Here is an 18358-nt window from a genome sequence, read left to right on the forward strand (position 1 = left end):
TCCCAAGTTGAGGACAGCCTCAGCAACTTAGTGAGGTTCTAAGCAGCTTAGTGAGACCCTGTCTTAAAATAAAGAATTTAAAAAGTTTGGAAAGGTAACTCAGTAGTAAAGCATTCCTGGGTTTAATCCCAGTACTCCAAAAATGTATATATGTATATATCTATATTTATCTATCTATCTATCTATCTCTATATATATATACAGAGAGAGAGAGAGTCCTATTGGGGATTCAGTAGTCAACTACTAAGTGTAGTTCCTGCCATCAAGTTTTAGTAGGTGTTCAATGTTACACAAAATTACATATAAGAGGTTGTGAGGGGAAAGGGGGGAACAAGGGAGAGAATTGAACAACAGCAGATGAGGTAGAGAGGGAAGATGGGAGGGGAGGGGAGGGGGGATAGTAGGGGATAGGAAAGGTGGCAGAATACAACAGTCACTAACATGCCATTATGTAAAAATGTGAATGTGTAACCGATGTGATTCTGCAATTTGTATTTGGGGTAAAAATGGGAGTTCATAACCTACTTGAGTCAAATGTATGAAAGATGATATGTCATGTAATGTTTTGAACAACCAATTAAAAAAAGTTTTAGTAGGTGAGACAGACAATGAAAAAGTAATAATAAAATAGGTGAATCCTAAGCAAGAAAAAAAAATCTGGAAGCTATTTTAGAGAAAAAAATAGGAGATAGGGAAATAGGTATTCAACCGACTTTCTAAGAAACTGACTTTTAGATTGAGATCTAATGCTAAGAAGAAGGCAGCATAGAAAAAGATGGAGGGATAACATTCTACACAGAGGGACTGGCATGTGCTAAGGCCCAGTCAAGAAACAATCCCAAGTACATGAGAATTAACATATGGACAAGATGGATACAGGACACTGGGAAAAATGAGGTGGCATTGGAGAATAAAGACTAGAGCATGCCAGGCATGTGGGCCAGTAAAGGGATTGCCTTCTAAGCACAGTATAAAAACAGTGGAGACAGGCAGGCTGGCCACTGTCTATCACATTACTTCATACAGTGCTAAATTGTGTTGCATGTCAATAAACACATTTCCCAGATCTCACGTCATATTTATGAAAATATTTATTTTTCAGAATACATAACAGGATATCATCATCCTGAATATTTTTCCAGAATATGAACAATTTATTCTAGCAGAGCAGTCAATTGTATATTGATAGAAGCTTAGGCCTACATAGCACCCATTTCATCAAAGCTCAAATGGATATCCACAGAGCAAAAAGGGCTATTGAAATTAGGACCCAGAGGGCAAAATTTTTTTCTCTTTAATTCTGGGCAACTGGTTCCAAATAGCAACAACATTCCCTCCAGTTGGTTATTGTCCTGGTCGCAAAATTCCAAAAGAATATGACCTGACATAGAGCTGGGGGAGGTGGCAGAGGCTTTGGCTAGAGATGAATGACGCTGTCTTCATACTTGAATTCCAGAAGGTCACTATACTGTTTGCTTTGACTTTCTTTTCATTACTTATTCTTGCATAAACTAAATTTTTATGCCTCCAAGGTATTCTCCTAAATGACAGGGGTTATGTTTCTATATCCTTTTGGGTTTGAAGAATAGCTTCAAACTTGAAATAAGAATGAAGCAATCCTAAACCTACTCATGAATATTAATCTAATATTTTATAATTTTTAAAAGCACCTTCACAGATTTGTGACTGTGCAGTTCCTATAACTTGAAGCATTTTCTCTCTACTGTGCTCCAAGGAGAGATTGAGAAATCAGCTGTCAGCAATTTCCCTGGGGTCTTGGAAGCCTTGGTGATGTAAGCGCTTTTCTTCATTGGGTTAAAGTTAGGAGGAAAGGAAAAATCTGCTGAGTTGGTGTTTTTTGTGGCAATAAGCCAATTTTCCTTTCCATATGTTGTTTGCCCTGGGGCACTCTTATAAAGGTACTCAGGATTCATTTCCACTGAAGGAGAAGCCTTACAGCACAGGAGAAAAAAAAAAAATGAATGACACAGGATGGTATTAGCTATTTACTATGATCTGTAAAATACTATAAAATTGAGAATGGATGCTGGGGATTACAAATGTGCACAAATTCAGGCCAGCATTCCCAGAAAGTAAGCAGATTGTCTTGATTTGTTGTACAAAACAGGTTGCTGGAAGATCAAGGCCGGGAAAGTTTGGTTTGAAGTGTAGGCACTCACTGAGATCACAGTCCAGCGGGATTTCAAACAAAGAGACTTACAGTCTGATGAAGTGCTCTGAGGAGAGAAGCAGACATTACCTCAATGGTAGCACTGGGAAGGATTTGGGGCTGTGGGGAGTAAGGCTTTCTGGAGGAACCCCTTTCAGATCCTGGATCTAAATATAATGAAGACGGATTTCAGGCACAGAATGGGATGGGGAATGGGGTGGGGTGCACTGGTAAGAGGATCATGGAAGAGGAAGCATTCATGCAAAATAAGAGTTCAATGGCAATGGGAGGTGCCTTCCAGGAACTGAAAGTAACTCAATATGCTGGGACACCACACACAGGTGGGGAGAGAAGGGGGATTAAGAGAGGAGGCCCTAAACGTGCATCCAATTGTGAGAAGGCAAGATTTACCTGAGGACAATGGGGTCCCAGTGAGGGCTTTAAGAAAAGAATGATCAATTGAGAAAGATCTGTTTAGCATCTGTGTGAAGAATGAATCAGAGGGATCAAGAGGTAAAGTAAAGCAGGGGCCCAGTAGGAGACAGTTGCAATATGCAGGTGATAGGTCATGATGACCTGAACTAAGGTGGCGATAGTGGAATGGGTGGAAGTAAATGGAATTAACAAGTGTAGTAAGACTTGATAAGTGTTTGAAAGAAGGGGTGAGGGAGATAAGCAGTTCAGTCTTCCTGTAGGTTTCTGGCTTAATGAGCTGGTAAATGGTGTGACTATTCTCTAGAATGGCATCCAGGTAAGTTAGATCAGTGTCCTTCACACAAGGCCATGATGTCTCTCCTCTGTTGCAGGTCTTGTGCATTGAGTCAAATTTAGACAACCAAAAAGGAGCCATGAATTTGGTATTCATAGTCATGATTTCCCAAGATAGTACTGCTGTATCTCAACCCATGTATCTTCTGGTTTATCATCTTTTTAGAGATGAATGTACTGCTTTGGACTATAAATAATAGCCACCTACTATGGGAGACTGCCCTTAAAAGGAAAAATATTGTTTGTTTTGGTGCTGGGGATTGATTTCAGGGCCTCACAAGTGTTAAGCAATGCTGTAGTACTGAGCTACACCCCTTATTCTTTTCTTAAACCCCTTATTTTTTTACAGGGGTAGTAGCCACAAATTAGTTTTTAGAAGGGTTAAATGGGGTAGAAAAATATTAGTAACGAATAATCTATTATTCTTATTTTTTGATATTATAATATTACCATAGTAGAAATTCTAAATTATATGTATTCTGACAATTTAAAAAGTTATTGGAGGGCTGGGGATGTGGCTCAAGCGGTAGCGCGTTCGCCTGGCATGCGTGCGGCCCGGGTTCCATCCTCAGCACCACAAACAAACAAAGATGTTGTGTCCATCGAAAACTAAAAAAAATAAAATAAATGTTAAAAAATTCAAATAAATAAATAAATAGATAAAAATAAAAAGTTATTGGAAAAAAATAAAATCATTAAAAAAAGATATTGGAATTTGGAAATTATTTCATACCAACCCACCATTTTAATTTTCAAATTGTGAATATATATGAGTCTAAATTCTACAAAGAGGTGAAATAAACCATGAACATGACTACAGTGTTATGATTTTTTTTACATTGCTTTTTATTCACATGAGTGTGATTTAGTGTAGATGAGGTTGTTCTTAGGATATGATTGGACCTCCCACCAAAGTGGGCAAAGCCCAATTATATTCTAATGTGGATACAGTAGTCTTCCCTTTATTCCTGGAAGAAATGTTCCCGGACACCAATGGACACATGAAACCAAGTATTGTACCTAAACCTATATATACTGTGTTTCCTCCTACATGCCTTACAGTGTTGCCACATAGTTCTGGAGTTAATCTGTCCCCCCACCCATGTTTTGTGCCCCATGCCTCCTCTACATTACTACTATTGTGGTCTGGAGTCATTATGAAGTAAAATAAAGTTACTTGAACACAAGCACTGTGATACTGTTGATTTGATAACCCAGAGCTGGGCTATTAAGGGACGAACGGGTGGATAGTATATACAACGTGGAGACATTGAACAAAGGAATGATTCACTCCAAGGTGGGACAAAGCAGGACAGCATAAGATTTCATCACACTACTCAGAATAGCATGCATTTTAAAACTCATGAATTGTTTATTTCTCGAATTGTTCATTTAATATTTTCAAATGGTGGTTGACTATGAATAAGTGAAACCTCAAAAACCACAGATAAGGGGGAGACTATTATAGTTCATTTCAGGGCTATGAAAAGCTAAAACTATTCTGTAGCTCATCTTAAAGTCTTAAAATCATGTATTTTTAATCTATAAGGTTCACTTATATATTCATAGACCATCTCCTTCCAAAAAGTATCCAAGATAACTCAAAAAGATTTAGCCCATTAGAAAAGTTTTTCATAGTAGTTTTTAACTCCAAACTTTCTTTTGAAAACTAACTTATACAGGCTTCCCTGTTATTTCATTTTCAAACAGACTGCATTCCAAAGCTGCATCTTGGGGTTGATTCTTTGGAAGATGGAATTCATTTTTCTTTCAGAAACACTGAAGGGTGAATTCCCAGCATGGACAAACCCCACCCCTAATCAACCTCATATGTACATTAATCACTTGAATTTTGAGTCCTAGAAGTATCACTGGGGCAGAGTAGATGAAAGAAAAAAAAAACTATATACAGAAGATAATTCTAGAAAATGTGAAGTCTGTCTTATCTCCACCCTTTTCTCTATGCTTCTCTCTCTCCTGCTGGTGCTTCTCCAGTCCCAGTGCTATCTCAAGTCATCACTGCTTTCCTCCATTTGGACCTGTTCCAACCCCTAATAATGTAATTTCCCCTAATCATTGCTTCTTTCTTAGCTAATAAAACTCCAATGCCTGCAGAATAACCTTATCTTACCTTCCCATTAAAACACTGATTGAACGTCCATCTGTGAATGACTAATGGATTCCACATATTTAGAGACAAGGAATATATATTATTTCAAACATTTATGACTTAGGAGAAAAGAATGTAGTGCATATTAATAATAGAAAGGGAGGAGATTTGGGTTAGGATAAGGTATTCTGGGTCCAGGGCCTCCAGAGTTAGATTCTTTAAATTCTTTATTTTATTTGTGTGTTCACAGTGTCTGCCTTTATATTTAAATGAGAACAACAACTGATTTAAGCACATCACTTTATAAAATGCTTCCACATGTTGCCAAAAGCCAGGGGTTCTTGTCCCCCATGCCAATCCAATAAGGAGGACATGGTTTTGAGAAAAAGGAAAAAAAAAATGTGTATTGCTTTTCTAGCAACGGAGAAACAGAGGGGATTTCTGTCCCAAAGGCTGTGATTCTGCCCATCAGCAGGAATAGGGGGGAGGGGCTTTTAAAAAGGAGATTCAGAGAATATGAGATTAAGGTAGAGAAATCAGGAAGGAGAAATCAGGGAGGAGAAGGTTAGGGAAAAGCAGATCAGGGAGGAGAAGATCAGGTTGGGAAAAAGAAAAAAATAAACATGTAAGTTTCAAAGCCACAAGGGATATGGTCAAAGCATCAACTGAACCCCTGTTACACATATAGGTTTGATCCTCTAGGGATTATTCCTGTTTAACAGAAGAGGAAACCCAACTCAGAGAAGCTAAGAGCATGCCTTTCCTGGGATTTCTAGCTATTGGCATAAAAGCTTGGGACAGAAAGAACCTAGTTCCTAATATTCCACTTCTCTGTCAGGTTGGTGCCTTTGATCACCCCTCCAAGCTTCCAAAGTTCCCAACATCTCCATGTTTGTAGGTAAGGTTTAGGCAGCGCTGGTGAAAGAAAAGGCATGTAAAATCAAGGATTTGGCTCTGGATTGCCATCCCAAGCGAAAGCTGTTTTGGTCAAAATTCAAATGTGCCTACTTCTCTTGGAGGAAAAAAATGGTTGCTATGCTAATGGTTGATGCAAACTTGAGATTCAGTCAGAAAGGAGAGGGGGAAGGGAGTGGAGAATAAAAGGAAACAGCCAGGACCCATGGCACCTACCTTTAATCCCAGTTATACAGGAGGTTCAGGCAGGATGGCTTGAGGCCAGCCTGGGCAACATGACCAGACTCTGTCTCAGAAAATAAAAAGACATAACTCTTGGGGACATAATACTATGGTTGTAATCAAAACGAAAATGAAGTCCAACATGTATCAGTATCACTGGAGGGAAAGAGTATTTACCACCATCTCTGAGCTTGGCAGAAACCTTCCTGTTCCTGAATGTCATGCATGGATGTTCAACTTGGTTTTCTTACCTTTTTTTGTATGGTGGTGGAGGGGTATCAAACCTAGGGCTCCACACATGTAGGCACATGCTGTACCTCTGAGCTATATTCTCCAATCCTGTACTTATGTTGCCTTTCATTTACATATCTATCTATATCTATCTATCCATCTATATATATATAGTCAATGGATCTTTATTTTTTATATGTGGTTCTTTTTTAGTTGTAGGTGGACACAATAACCTTTATTTTATTTTTATGTGGTGCTGAGGATTGAACCCAGTGCCTCACACATGCTAGGTAAGTGCTCTACCACTGAGCCACAACCCCAGCCCTTTCCTTTCTCTTTTGAGGTCAACTCAGCTCTTCAGCAGTGCAATAAGTTAACACAGGAAAATATGGGTGCTCAGAAGTCCTAGGCATAGCTTTTTAGGATGAAGTACTGGGAGTCCACTGGGGTGCTCCTTGGGGCACTTAAACCCACAAATTCCTGAAAGTCTTGATCTGTTTCCCGCTAGAAGTGCTCTGAAGAAGTGATGGGGAAAGAACAGAGCCAAACAGTTTACTCTTTTCATTTTAAAATAGTACTAGGCAAACATTTATCAAAAGCCATACAACGAGGAAAAATCCTGACTGTGTTGAAAGGAAGGTGCTACCCCATTGCCTGTGTTCAAAAAAGCAAGTCAGAGCAGGGTAAGTAGCGCATGGCTGTAATCCCAGTGACTGGGGAGGCTGAGGAAGGAGGATCACGCATACAAGACCAGCCTGGGCAATGTAGGGAGAACCTGTCTAAAACAAAAATAATCAATCAAACAAACAAAAAGTCATAGGACCCTGTTAAGAGGATCAGGGAGGAGGGTGGAGCAGGGAGAAAGTTTGAAGGAGGGCTGGAGGGCTGTGGGGGTTTCTTTAAATTTCTGATAGTCTATCAAACCTAGACTAGAGAAAATCCCAACAATGAAAATGTAAATCCATTTACTTTAAACCAAGGCTAAGTCTGTAAGTGGGCAGATAGGATCTTGTTTGTTTCTAGTTGAAAGTGATTGGATCCATTTGAAATTCAGACCTCCTCAAAGAAATGTTTCGAACAACCAATTGAAAAAAAAAAAAAAAAAGAAATGTTAAACTGAAATAAAAGAAGCATTTTTCACTTTATTTTGAGTTTTATTTTGATTTTTAGGGTGATTCTGGTTTGTGTGGAAGAATCATGTTTGGGTTTACTAAGGTATAGTAATGTTTGTTTACTGTACTATATTTTATTAATAAAATATTTTAAAAGATGGATCTCACATATTTCTTTACATTGGTTTATTCTTAATTTTCTTCCTGACACCCTCCCCACCATATTACTGGGGATTGAAGCAGGGGTACTCTACAACTGAGCTCCCCCCAGCTTTTTATTTAATTTTAATTTTTTTGGAGTTCTGAGAATTGAACTCAGGGCTAGTAGTAAGCACTCTACTACTGAGCCACATCCCCAGCCCCCTTTTTATTTTCATCTTGAGACAGGGTCTCACTAAAGTGCTAAAGCTGGCCTTGAACTTGGTTGACCTGGAATTTGTGATCCTCCTGTCTTGGCTTTCTGAGCAGCTGGGATTACAGATGCCTAGCAGTTACTCTTAATATTCTTTACTGTGGTAATATATTATTTATTATTATTTATTTATAATCTGTGGACTGGGGACGTAGCTCAGTGGTAGAGTGCTTGTATGCACAAGGCCCTGGGTTTTAGTCCTAGCATGAAAAGAAAAAAAAAAAAAATCTGAGCCTCTCTCACCTTAAATTTCAGTGCAAAATATTCTCCAGTATTTTCCACCAAAACACTTTGCATTATGTCAGCACATGAGTCTCATAGTTTAATAAAGCAGCTTCTTTAGTATTTATAGAGTTATTTACAGAACAAGTATATCTTTGAATGTAAATAATATATAAATAATGAGTTTTTAAATATTTTTTTTTAGTTCTCAAAAGACCTTTATTTTATTTATTTATTTGCGGTGCTAAGACTCAAACCCAGGGTCTCACACATGCTAGGCAAGCGCTCTTCTACTGTGCTGCAACCCCATCCCTAAATGATGTTTTAGATCAATTTTACATTAAGATCTACTACCTTCATAACTCTATACTGAGACCATTTTTTTGTTTAATGAATATTTGTTGAGTAAATGAATTCCCATGTTAAATGCTTAAGGACAAAGTAAAAAAAAATTAAAGCAGTTTGAATTGGATGATATGGAACAGATAGAAAGAGCAGATAAGATGAATTTTCGTTGGTAGCAGAGGAATTTAATGTAGTCCTCCTGCTTCTCACAAAACCCAGAGGGGTGACAATAACCCCAAAGTATTCATAGCATTTTGTAGTTTACTAAGCTTGTTTAAATCCATCATTTCATAAGATCTTCATAATTACCATTCCCCAAATGTGTTAAGTATGTCTTTTCTCTCTACCTATACTGCTATTCCTTCATACAGACTTTTGTTTCCAAATTTGCTATTTAAGATTACAATAGATGGTTTTTACTCTATTTCATTCTCCACATAAATGGTAGAATATTTTCTCAAGGTGAAAATCAGAATACATTACTCACTGGCTTAAAACCCTCTTGATATCCCACAGTCCTTAGAATAAAATACATATATCTTATTGGGGTCTATAAGGCCCTATGGATCTGGACTGTGCCTACCCTCTGACATCATCTCCTGTCATTCTCCTTCCTCTTTTACTTCACTACTGGAAAGAATCTTCTTTCATCATTATTATTATTATTACTACTACTACTACTACTACTACTACTACTGGAGATTGAACCCAGGATGCTAATCATGTACTCTATCACTGAGCTACATCCTAGTTCCTCTCCAATGTTATAAAGTCTGTCTCATCTCAGTGTCTCTGATGTCCTACTTAAAAAACTCATTCCCCACCATGAGCTAAGCTATAAGCTAGTTTCTTCTAATGGCTAAAATAGTATCATCTTCATCCTCATCTAAAGTTTGTCTTGTTTTCTTTATAATATTTGTCACAATTTGAAAATTTATTTATTTATTCATTTTTAGTTTATTCCCCCCCCAAAAAAAAGTTATAAAGAAAAGGAGTTTATTTTGGCTCAGGGTTCTGGAGGTGCAATCTTGAGGGGCCATATCTGAGAATGGCCTTCTTGATTGGAGAGTCCAGAGGCAGACAGCATCATGTGGCAAGAGACAATATACATGTGTAGTGTCTACTTAGTTTTTAAAAATTCACTTCCTATCTTGACCTATGAGCATACCCTGTCCATCTTTTTTACTGATGAACAGCTAGTATCTAGCACAGAGCCTGCTGAGCAATGAAAACACAATAAAATCTTATCTTGGAGAAATAATTAAAAAATGAACAATAACTCAGTGACATGCATAGGCTTTTCATGGTGGCCAACATTATTTACTAATGACCACACGACTTTTAAGTGGTGAACCAAATAAAAGTGAAGTCTTTCCAGGGTTTAGTCCATTCATTGCATGGCCATCTGGCTGTCTCCCCTTCCTGCTACACACTTCTATTGAGAAAACTGCTTAATAGAAGCAAAGCTGAGAACGCAGCATATTGTTTTACAGTAAGTCATTTTTTTTAATAAGTAGAAAGAGTATTCCAGAAGGATGCTTTTTTTTTTCTTTTTCCCCCAGAGTTGGGGATCACAGGCTAGACAACTGCTTTTCTACTGAGCTACATCCCTGGCTATGGAGTACCCTAAAATAACTTTAAAAAATATAATATAGTAAATACATAAATCTGTAACAAGAGTTGTTTATTATTTTCAAATGTTATGTACTGTACATAATTGTATATGCTGTACCTTATAAACTGGGAGCATGGTTATGATATATGATATTACCATGATTGACATTGCCATGATGTCACTGCGGGTTATACATTTTTCAGTACCATTATAACCTTTTTTTTTTTTCCTTCCTTTTTTGAGGAACAGGCGATTGAAACCAGGGCCTCATACATGTTAGGCAAGTACTCTACCACTGAGTTACATCTTCAGCTCTCTTTATTTTAGACAGTATCTCACCAAGTTGCCCAGGCTAGCTTTGAACTTGCCACCCCCCTGCCATTATTTTAGGCAGACAATTCCTGAAATATTAAAGCCTCATTAAAGCTTTTATTTATTTATTTGGTACTGAGGATTAAACCCAGGGGTACTTTATCACTGAGCTACATTCCCAGATCTTTTTCTTTTTTTGAGACAGGGTCTTGTTAAGTTGCTCAAGGTCTTGTTAAGTTGCTGAGGCTGGCCCTCAAACTTGTGATCTTCCTGCCTCAGCTTCCCAAGTTGCTGGGATTAAGGTGTGAACCACCACACCCAGCCTCTTTAGCTTTTTTAAAGAAAGTCAGCGTTCAATTAATTTTTTTTTTTTTTTTTTTGGTGCTGGGGATTGAACTCAAGGCCTTATTCATGTGAGGCAAGCACTGAGCTATATCCCCAGCCCTCAAGTTAATATTCTTAACAGTAACAATAAAAAATTATAAATTCATCTTCTTGTTCATATGGAAAAAAAATAACAGTCAATAAATGAATGAAGGTTTCTGAATTTTTTATTTTATTCTATTCTATTTTATTGGTATGAGAGATTGAACTCAGGGGCATTTTACCACTGAGATACATTCCTAGTTCCTTATGTTTTTTATTTTAAGACTTTAAGACAGGGCCTCACTAAGTTGCTGAAGCTGGCCTCAAACTTGCCATTCCAAAAAACAAAACAAAACAAAACTTGCCATCCTCCTGTCTCAGCCTCCCAAGTCACTGGTATTGCAGGTATGTGCCACAATGTCTGGCTTCTTTCTAAATTGTAATAACTATCAAATAACTTACCCAAACCAAGACACAACATACAGGAAATCAAGCAGCAGCTACAAAGAAGAAACTCAAAGACTGGTAGGTCCTACCACATACAATAGAATCTCATAGAATACTAGGCTGCAAGTAGAAGTTATTGGAACTAGCTTGTGTAAATACAGAAATTCATTAGAAGAATTCTGGAGAATTCTGGCGCATAAGGAGAGTAATAAGAGTTCTGGGAAGTTGAATTCAGGAACCCAAGACTTGAATCACATCAGTACACATAGTTTTGATCTCTGTTCCTATCCACATCTTTTCTAAGATTTAATTTTCCTAACCCATAGACACAATTAACATTTCCATTTTATGGATAAGGAAATTGAGGCATAGTAATTTGTTTAGAATCATTAGGTTAAAAATTAGTAGAAACCAGTTGGGGAGGCTAAGGCAAGAGGATTGCAAGTTTGAGGCTAGCCTAGGCATCTTAGCCTAAGCATTTTAGCCTACTTACTGTAGCTGAGTGGTAGACCACCCCTGGGTTTGACCTCCAATATTAAAAAAGAGAGAGAGAGAGAGAGAGAGAGAGAGAGAGAGAGAGAGAGAGAAGAAAGAGGAACTTTCTAACTCAATTTATTTCTTTACCACAAAAAGTAAATTTTACATTACACTATCTCATTTTAACTTCATCTACAATAAAAAATTAAATGGAACCATAAAAGAGTTCTGTGGTCTCTCTGACTTTCTGGTGTTATCCCACTAAAATCTCTGAAGGCACTGATGTTGATACAAAATCCCCAGGAATCACCTAAAATCTGGAAAGTGATATATTTTAGTCATGGTCATGTGTTTGCATTAAAGAACATATCACTCTAACTTTCATTGAACAAAATATGAAGAACCTGTTTCCTTGTTTTTTTAAAAAAAGAATAGAATGCACACTAATCAAAATACTCAAGAATGAATTGTTAAAATTCATGGTGTTGAGGACCTTGTGCATGCTAGACAAATGCTCTAGCACTGAGCTACATCCCCAATCCTTATTATTTCCTTTTTGGAAACAAGAATATCTGTAAATGTTTAAACTAGATGGTTAAAATTGTAGTTGCCTTGTAATGTATAAGGTTTTTCAATAAAGTTCTTGCACAACTGTATTTAAACATACAACATGATAAATATGAAAATAGGTGATTAAATTGGGAGAAATAAACAGGGTAAGTTCCTAGGCAAAGGAAGAAACCTAAATTCCAAGATATACAGATAAGAAATTTTTATCCTGTTAATTCATTTTATCAGAGTCTAAGTTATCAATTTTTTTCTTTTGGCTTAGGATATAATTTAGAAAAAATAAAAATGTACTTGTAAAACTAAAGCAATCTATCTTATTGAATACTGTCAATGAAGGAAAGAATGAGGCTTGACTACCCATTCTTTCTAGTTTTAATATACTGATTTTAATAGTCACTTGCTTGGAATAACAGTAATACATTTTTGTGGATTTTCTGAGGAGGGCTTGTGCTTCTCCAGGAAAATGTCTTTTTTTTGGTTTATAATACTCTCATTTAAAAATGTGTTACATATAACAGCCCCAGTTTGGTTAGCAACCTTTAAATGTATCACTTAGTCACTAGAGATAAATAATTATTCATAACTGTTACATTCATTTGATTTTTAACTGTTCAGTGATAATCCAGAGGATTTAAAGTACAAATCAGAGTTATTGTCCTTGTGCAGTCACTACATTTTATATTATTCATTTCATAATAATCAGTTGTAAATTTACTCTTTATTTATTTATTTATTTTCGTTTTCGGTGGACATAACATCTTTGTTTGTATGTGGTGCTGAGGATCGAACCGGGCCGCACGCATGCCAGGTGAGCGCGCTACCCTTTGAGCCACATCCCCAGCCCAAATTTGCTCTTAACAGTGTTCTATTGCATCCACTGATGATGCAGTCTACTGTTCATTCAGTCAATATCTTTAGTGAAATCACAGTGTAAGGAATTATGCCAATGTGTTATGGATACAAAGATAATCATGACATGATGTCCAAAAAAAAAAAAAAAAAAAAAAAGCTGACAGCATGGTATTGCAGAAAAATCCATGCACAACATGTTAAAATAACGTGGTAATGACACTGATGGACATGAGTCCTGGGTATTTTAGAAGCACAAAGGTGTTTGTAGGTAGGTAGGAAAGACTTTCTAGGAAGACTATAAAACAAAGACTGATGAGCCAACTGATGAAGAAGACAACAGAAATGGCAGGATATTCCAGACAAGCACAGGAGAAATACCACCATTGCTAGGGAGCAAGTGAAAGTACAGGAGGAGGACAACAGACGAAAATAGAAGATTAGATGGGGGCCAGATCATAGAATTATTTAATTTCTTGTCAAACAACTGAAACTTTATTTTATATGCAACGAAAAATCATCAGGCTATTAATTAATTAATTATTTTTTCATAGTGCTAGGAATCAAGCTCTTGTATGTGTTAGATAAGTGTTCCACCACTGAACTATAGCCCAGCTCTGAACTTTTAAGATAGAGAAAGAACAGGGCAAGACCAGACATTAGAAATCTAGTTAAGACATCAGCTGCAGAATTCAGGATAAGAGGCTGAACTGGAACAGTAATAGCAGAGATGGAGAGCAGGAAAAGGATGTTAAGAACTAATTAGGAGAGAGATGGGTAAAGGGAGGAAATGTGGAATGAATTCTTTAAAAATCATATTATGCACATATATAAAAATACCACAGGGAACTTCACCTTTATGAATAAGTAAAAAGAACCAGTTAAATATAAACAAATAGATGAGCAAAAGGAAGTCTGGTAGAGGAAGGAGAACGGGAGAGGGAAGGGAGAAAGGACAGGAGAGAAAGGGGAGAGGATCATGAACTGACATTGAATTTCATGCATGTATTGAGTTTGTCGGGATGAATCCAGCTACTATGTATAACTATAAAGCTCTAATTAAAAAGATAAAAATAATAAAAATAAATAAAACACATCTAAATTTTTTTTAAAAAGAACTAATTAAGCATAGTTTGATGATTGGTTGAATTTGAGAAATACAGAAAATTGGAAGGCAACTGTGAAGCACAGCATTGACATCAAGTGATAGAGAATAATAATAATTTATTATTATTACTATTATTATTATTATTCTCTATCACTGTAATAGAGAACACAAGGAGTAGGGAAGGAATATAAGAAGAAGGGAAGTGATGTCTTCCATAATTTTAAGCCTGTTGGGTTTATGATGTACCCAGAGCATACACACGGCAGACGGCAGCTCTAGAGAAAGTTTTCAGGTTATAGCTGAAAACTTGGTCTCATTACAATATCAGTGATAGTTAAAAGTCATATCAGTGAATCAAGTAACTCAGAAAGAATGCAAAGCCAGAGAATTTTTCTTTCAATTCACTGTGAAGTTGTGAACTTGTGCTTTTAGTAGTGTGCTCATCTCTGCCATTAACTCTGGATTTTGAATACAGCACAGGTCATAATGGATCCACCTGCCTGATTTATCATTAATTTGTGTATCTTTAAGGTTACTCTTTAAAGTTTAGACATGGAGGCTCATGTTAGGTGAAGAAGCACACAAGAAAAGAAACAAGAAACTGGCCAGGCAAGGTGGCTACTGGAAAGGCTAAGGAAGGAAGAGCTTGAGTTCAAGGTCAGCCTTGGTAATTTAGCAAAATTTTATTTTGGCTCAAATTAAAAACTACAAAAAGGGCTAGGGATGTAGCTCAGTGGTAAAGTGCCCCTGGTTTCAATCTCCAGTACCCAAAATAAAAGAAAAGAAGGAAGGAAGGAAGGGAGGGAGGGAGGAAGGGGAAAAAAGTATGAAACAAGCAACTAAACAAAAGTATCTAAAATTGAATATTTTGACTGTCCTTCAGGATTATTTCTTATCTTCCAGGGTTTGAAAATACTCCCGACTTACTAATTCTTCAGTTTGCTGTACTTCTTAGTTCAGTTTTTATATTGGACTCTACCTGTCTAGCAAAGATGTCATTGTATATTTAAACATTCTAATTCTTTGTTTTTTTAATAGGTTATTTGAAAATATGCTGTCAAGGTAACAATTTAGCATTGCCACCAGAAGATCTCTTGTGGAACTTTTAAAATGACAGCTGAATTCTTTGATTAGTTTCTAACCAAACAACCTCTATTACTTTTTGTTCACTTCTAAGTCAAATCAAGAGTACTTTCTGAGCAGCTTCAAGGAAAGAACCATGAATAAAACTCTTGTAATGACATTTCAGAACCATGTGTGGCAACCATGCAGATTAGCACTCCAAGGGCTTCTAAAAATAGACCTTGTATAACTGGGCAAAATGAGTGGGTGAGTAGATTTTTCAGTAGGGCCATGACCTCTAAGATTTTCTGTTGTCCTTCCTATGGTCAATAAACTGAACAAAGTGCTAATTCTTTTTCATAGGAAGAGTCTGTTATGAATCTGGGATCAAATTTTAAATTTTATATATATATATATACTTTTGTCATACAAACATATATATATGGGGTGGGGTACCAGAGATTGAACCACTGAGCCACATCCCAAGCCCTTTTTATTTTTTATTTTGAGACAAGGACTAGCTAAATTGTTTAGGGCCTAAGTTGCTGAGACTGGACTTGAACTTGCAATCCTCCAGCCTCAGCCTCCAAAGTTGCTGGGATTACAGGTGTATGTCACCACACCCAGCATACTATTGCTGTTTTTAATGGCAAATGTGGGTAACCTGTACCTCCTCTTCTATGTTCCATTTTCAGGGTAAATAGTTTAGTACCACCATTCCAACAATTCCAATTTGTGGCAGTATTTCATAAGCCAGGACTCTGATTCAGAACCCTTAACATCATATTGTTCAGCATTAATTAAGTTAATACTAACCAACTGGAGCTGACAAAACAAAATGAAACTCCAGTGCCATTGCTGGTCCTTTGTCCTGATTCAGGATAGGCATCCAATATGATTTTTGAGATAAAATGTGGACTGAGAGCTAGGCTTAATGGTGCACACCTGTAGTCCCAGCTATTAGGGAGAATTATTTGAGTCTAGGAGCTTGAAATCAGGCTAGGTGACATAATGAGATCCTATCTCAAAAAAAAAAAAAAAAAAAAGGAACTAAGAATACAAAGATAAGCAGAATAATGTTCTATCTCCAAGAAGCTCACAGTGGAGTAAAAAAGAGACATGCCAGCCATCAATGAGCAATACAAAGAGACAAGTGAAATAAGGGAGATTATTTCATACATGCAGACTAAATCTGCTTTTACAGTTTAAACAAGAAAGGGGAGAAGAAAAAGAACATTCTCTATTTGGGGAGAAGAGGTACTAGGAATTAAACCCAGGGCACTTCACTACTGAGCTACATTCCCAGCCCTTTTTTGTTTTGCTTTAAGTATTTTGTTTTTTAGTTGTAGTTGGAAACAATACCTTTATTTTATTTTTATGTGGTGCTGAGGATTGAACCCAGTGCCCAGCACATGCTAGGCAAGCACTCTACCGCTGAGCCATAACCCCAGCCCTTCCCAGCCCATTTTTTTTGTTTGTTTGTTTGTTTGTTTTAAGACAAGGTCTCTGTGTTCGCTTAGGCAGCACATATACTAAAATTGGAATGATGCAGAGAAAATTAGCATGGCCCCTGCGCAAGGATGACATGCAAATTCGTGAAGTGTTCCATATTTTTTGTGACTGCATGACCAATGTAATTCTATAACTGTATACTCAGAAAAATGAGAAATTATATCCCATCTGATTCAAATATATGTCAAGATCATTGTACTGCCATGTGTAACTAAGTAAAACAAACAAACAAACAAACAAAAAGACAGGGTCTCACTCAGTTGCTGAGGCTGTTTTTGAACTTGCAATCCTACTGCCTCAGCCTCCCAAGCTACCGGGATTACAGGCATACACTACTGTACTGGGCAAGAACATACTCTTAATCTATTTTATCTATGCAAGTACATGGGATACATACAAAGTTGTTACCCTCTACCCAAACTGACATCCATAAGCTCAGGAGAAGATCAACCTGCTTCATTCATTACATTAAGAGGATTGAAAATTATCTTTCTGAAGTGTCACAAAAGGGACTTAAGGTTAACAATAAGCATAAATTTTTATTTCATCCAGGTAGACACAATCAAAATAAAGTCATTTGCTAGAAGTCCTCTATTTAACATGGAACAAATTTAAGATAGCACTGGGATACATAAAAGTTATTCTATAAGAAATTAAAAAAAAAAATTCTCCAGTGATCCTCAAAGCGAATCTTGCAAGTCCAATGTCCAGCAACAGACTCTATAACTAAAGGAGGGAGATGGAGAAAGTGGAAGAGATTCAACAGAGAGTCACAGAGATGATTAAAGGGTTGGAAAAATAGGAGCTAGAAATTATTTAGCCCAAGTTAGAGCAGACTACTAGGTTTCTTAATAACAGTATTCAAGCATAGGAAGGGTTGTTATATACAAGATGATGAACAGCTGCTTTCTATCTCAACTGGAGAGTGAACAGAAGAAATAGACTTTGATTAAAGAATGGAAGGTTCAAGTTAGACATGAAAAAGAACTTTGAAAATGAGGATTATTGAATGTGGGATCATCCCATGATCCTCTTTCTGCACCTGTTCTTTAAATAATGCTGTCTCACAGGTTCTTTTTGAAGTTCTCTATCCTCACTTTACATGTTCTCTTTAGTTTATTTCATTTACTCTCATTTCAGTTATCTTTAAAAGCCCATAATCCTCAAATCTAGCTCTAAATATTTTCAATCCAGACTATTCTCCAAATGCTTACTAGGCATCAGTCTCTTTTTATTTTTATGTACTAGGGATTGAACCCAGGGGTGCTTTACCACTGAGCTATATCTCCAGCCTTTTTTATTTTTTATTTTGAAGCAGGGTCTCACCAAATTGCTGAGGCTGGCTTTAAACTTGTGATCCTCCTGAGATGCTGGGATCACAGGTGCACACCATTGCAACCAGGGATCAGGCTTTCATCAGTACCTTCCAGTGAGCCACATTCCCAGCGTTAACATGTTCTTTTGAATGTCTTAAAAGAACCTCAAAATCAGATTTCCAAAACTGAACTCACAATTTTACCTCCCAACTTTCTT

General features: G+C 36.9%; 1 non-coding gene across 1 annotated transcript; it reads left to right on the forward strand.

Moving 5' to 3' along the window:
- Positions 1-16821: 16821 nt before the first annotated feature.
- On the forward strand, positions 16822-16928 carry LOC143382424 (U6 spliceosomal RNA). Its single transcript, XR_013088979.1, has one exon. It is a non-coding gene; the product is annotated as a U6 spliceosomal RNA (small nuclear RNA).
- Positions 16929-18358: the final 1430 nt, after the last annotated feature.

This window comes from Callospermophilus lateralis, chromosome 16 (assembly GCF_048772815.1).
Source record: "Callospermophilus lateralis isolate mCalLat2 chromosome 16, mCalLat2.hap1, whole genome shotgun sequence".
Lineage (NCBI taxonomy): Eukaryota > Metazoa > Chordata > Mammalia > Rodentia > Sciuridae > Callospermophilus > Callospermophilus lateralis.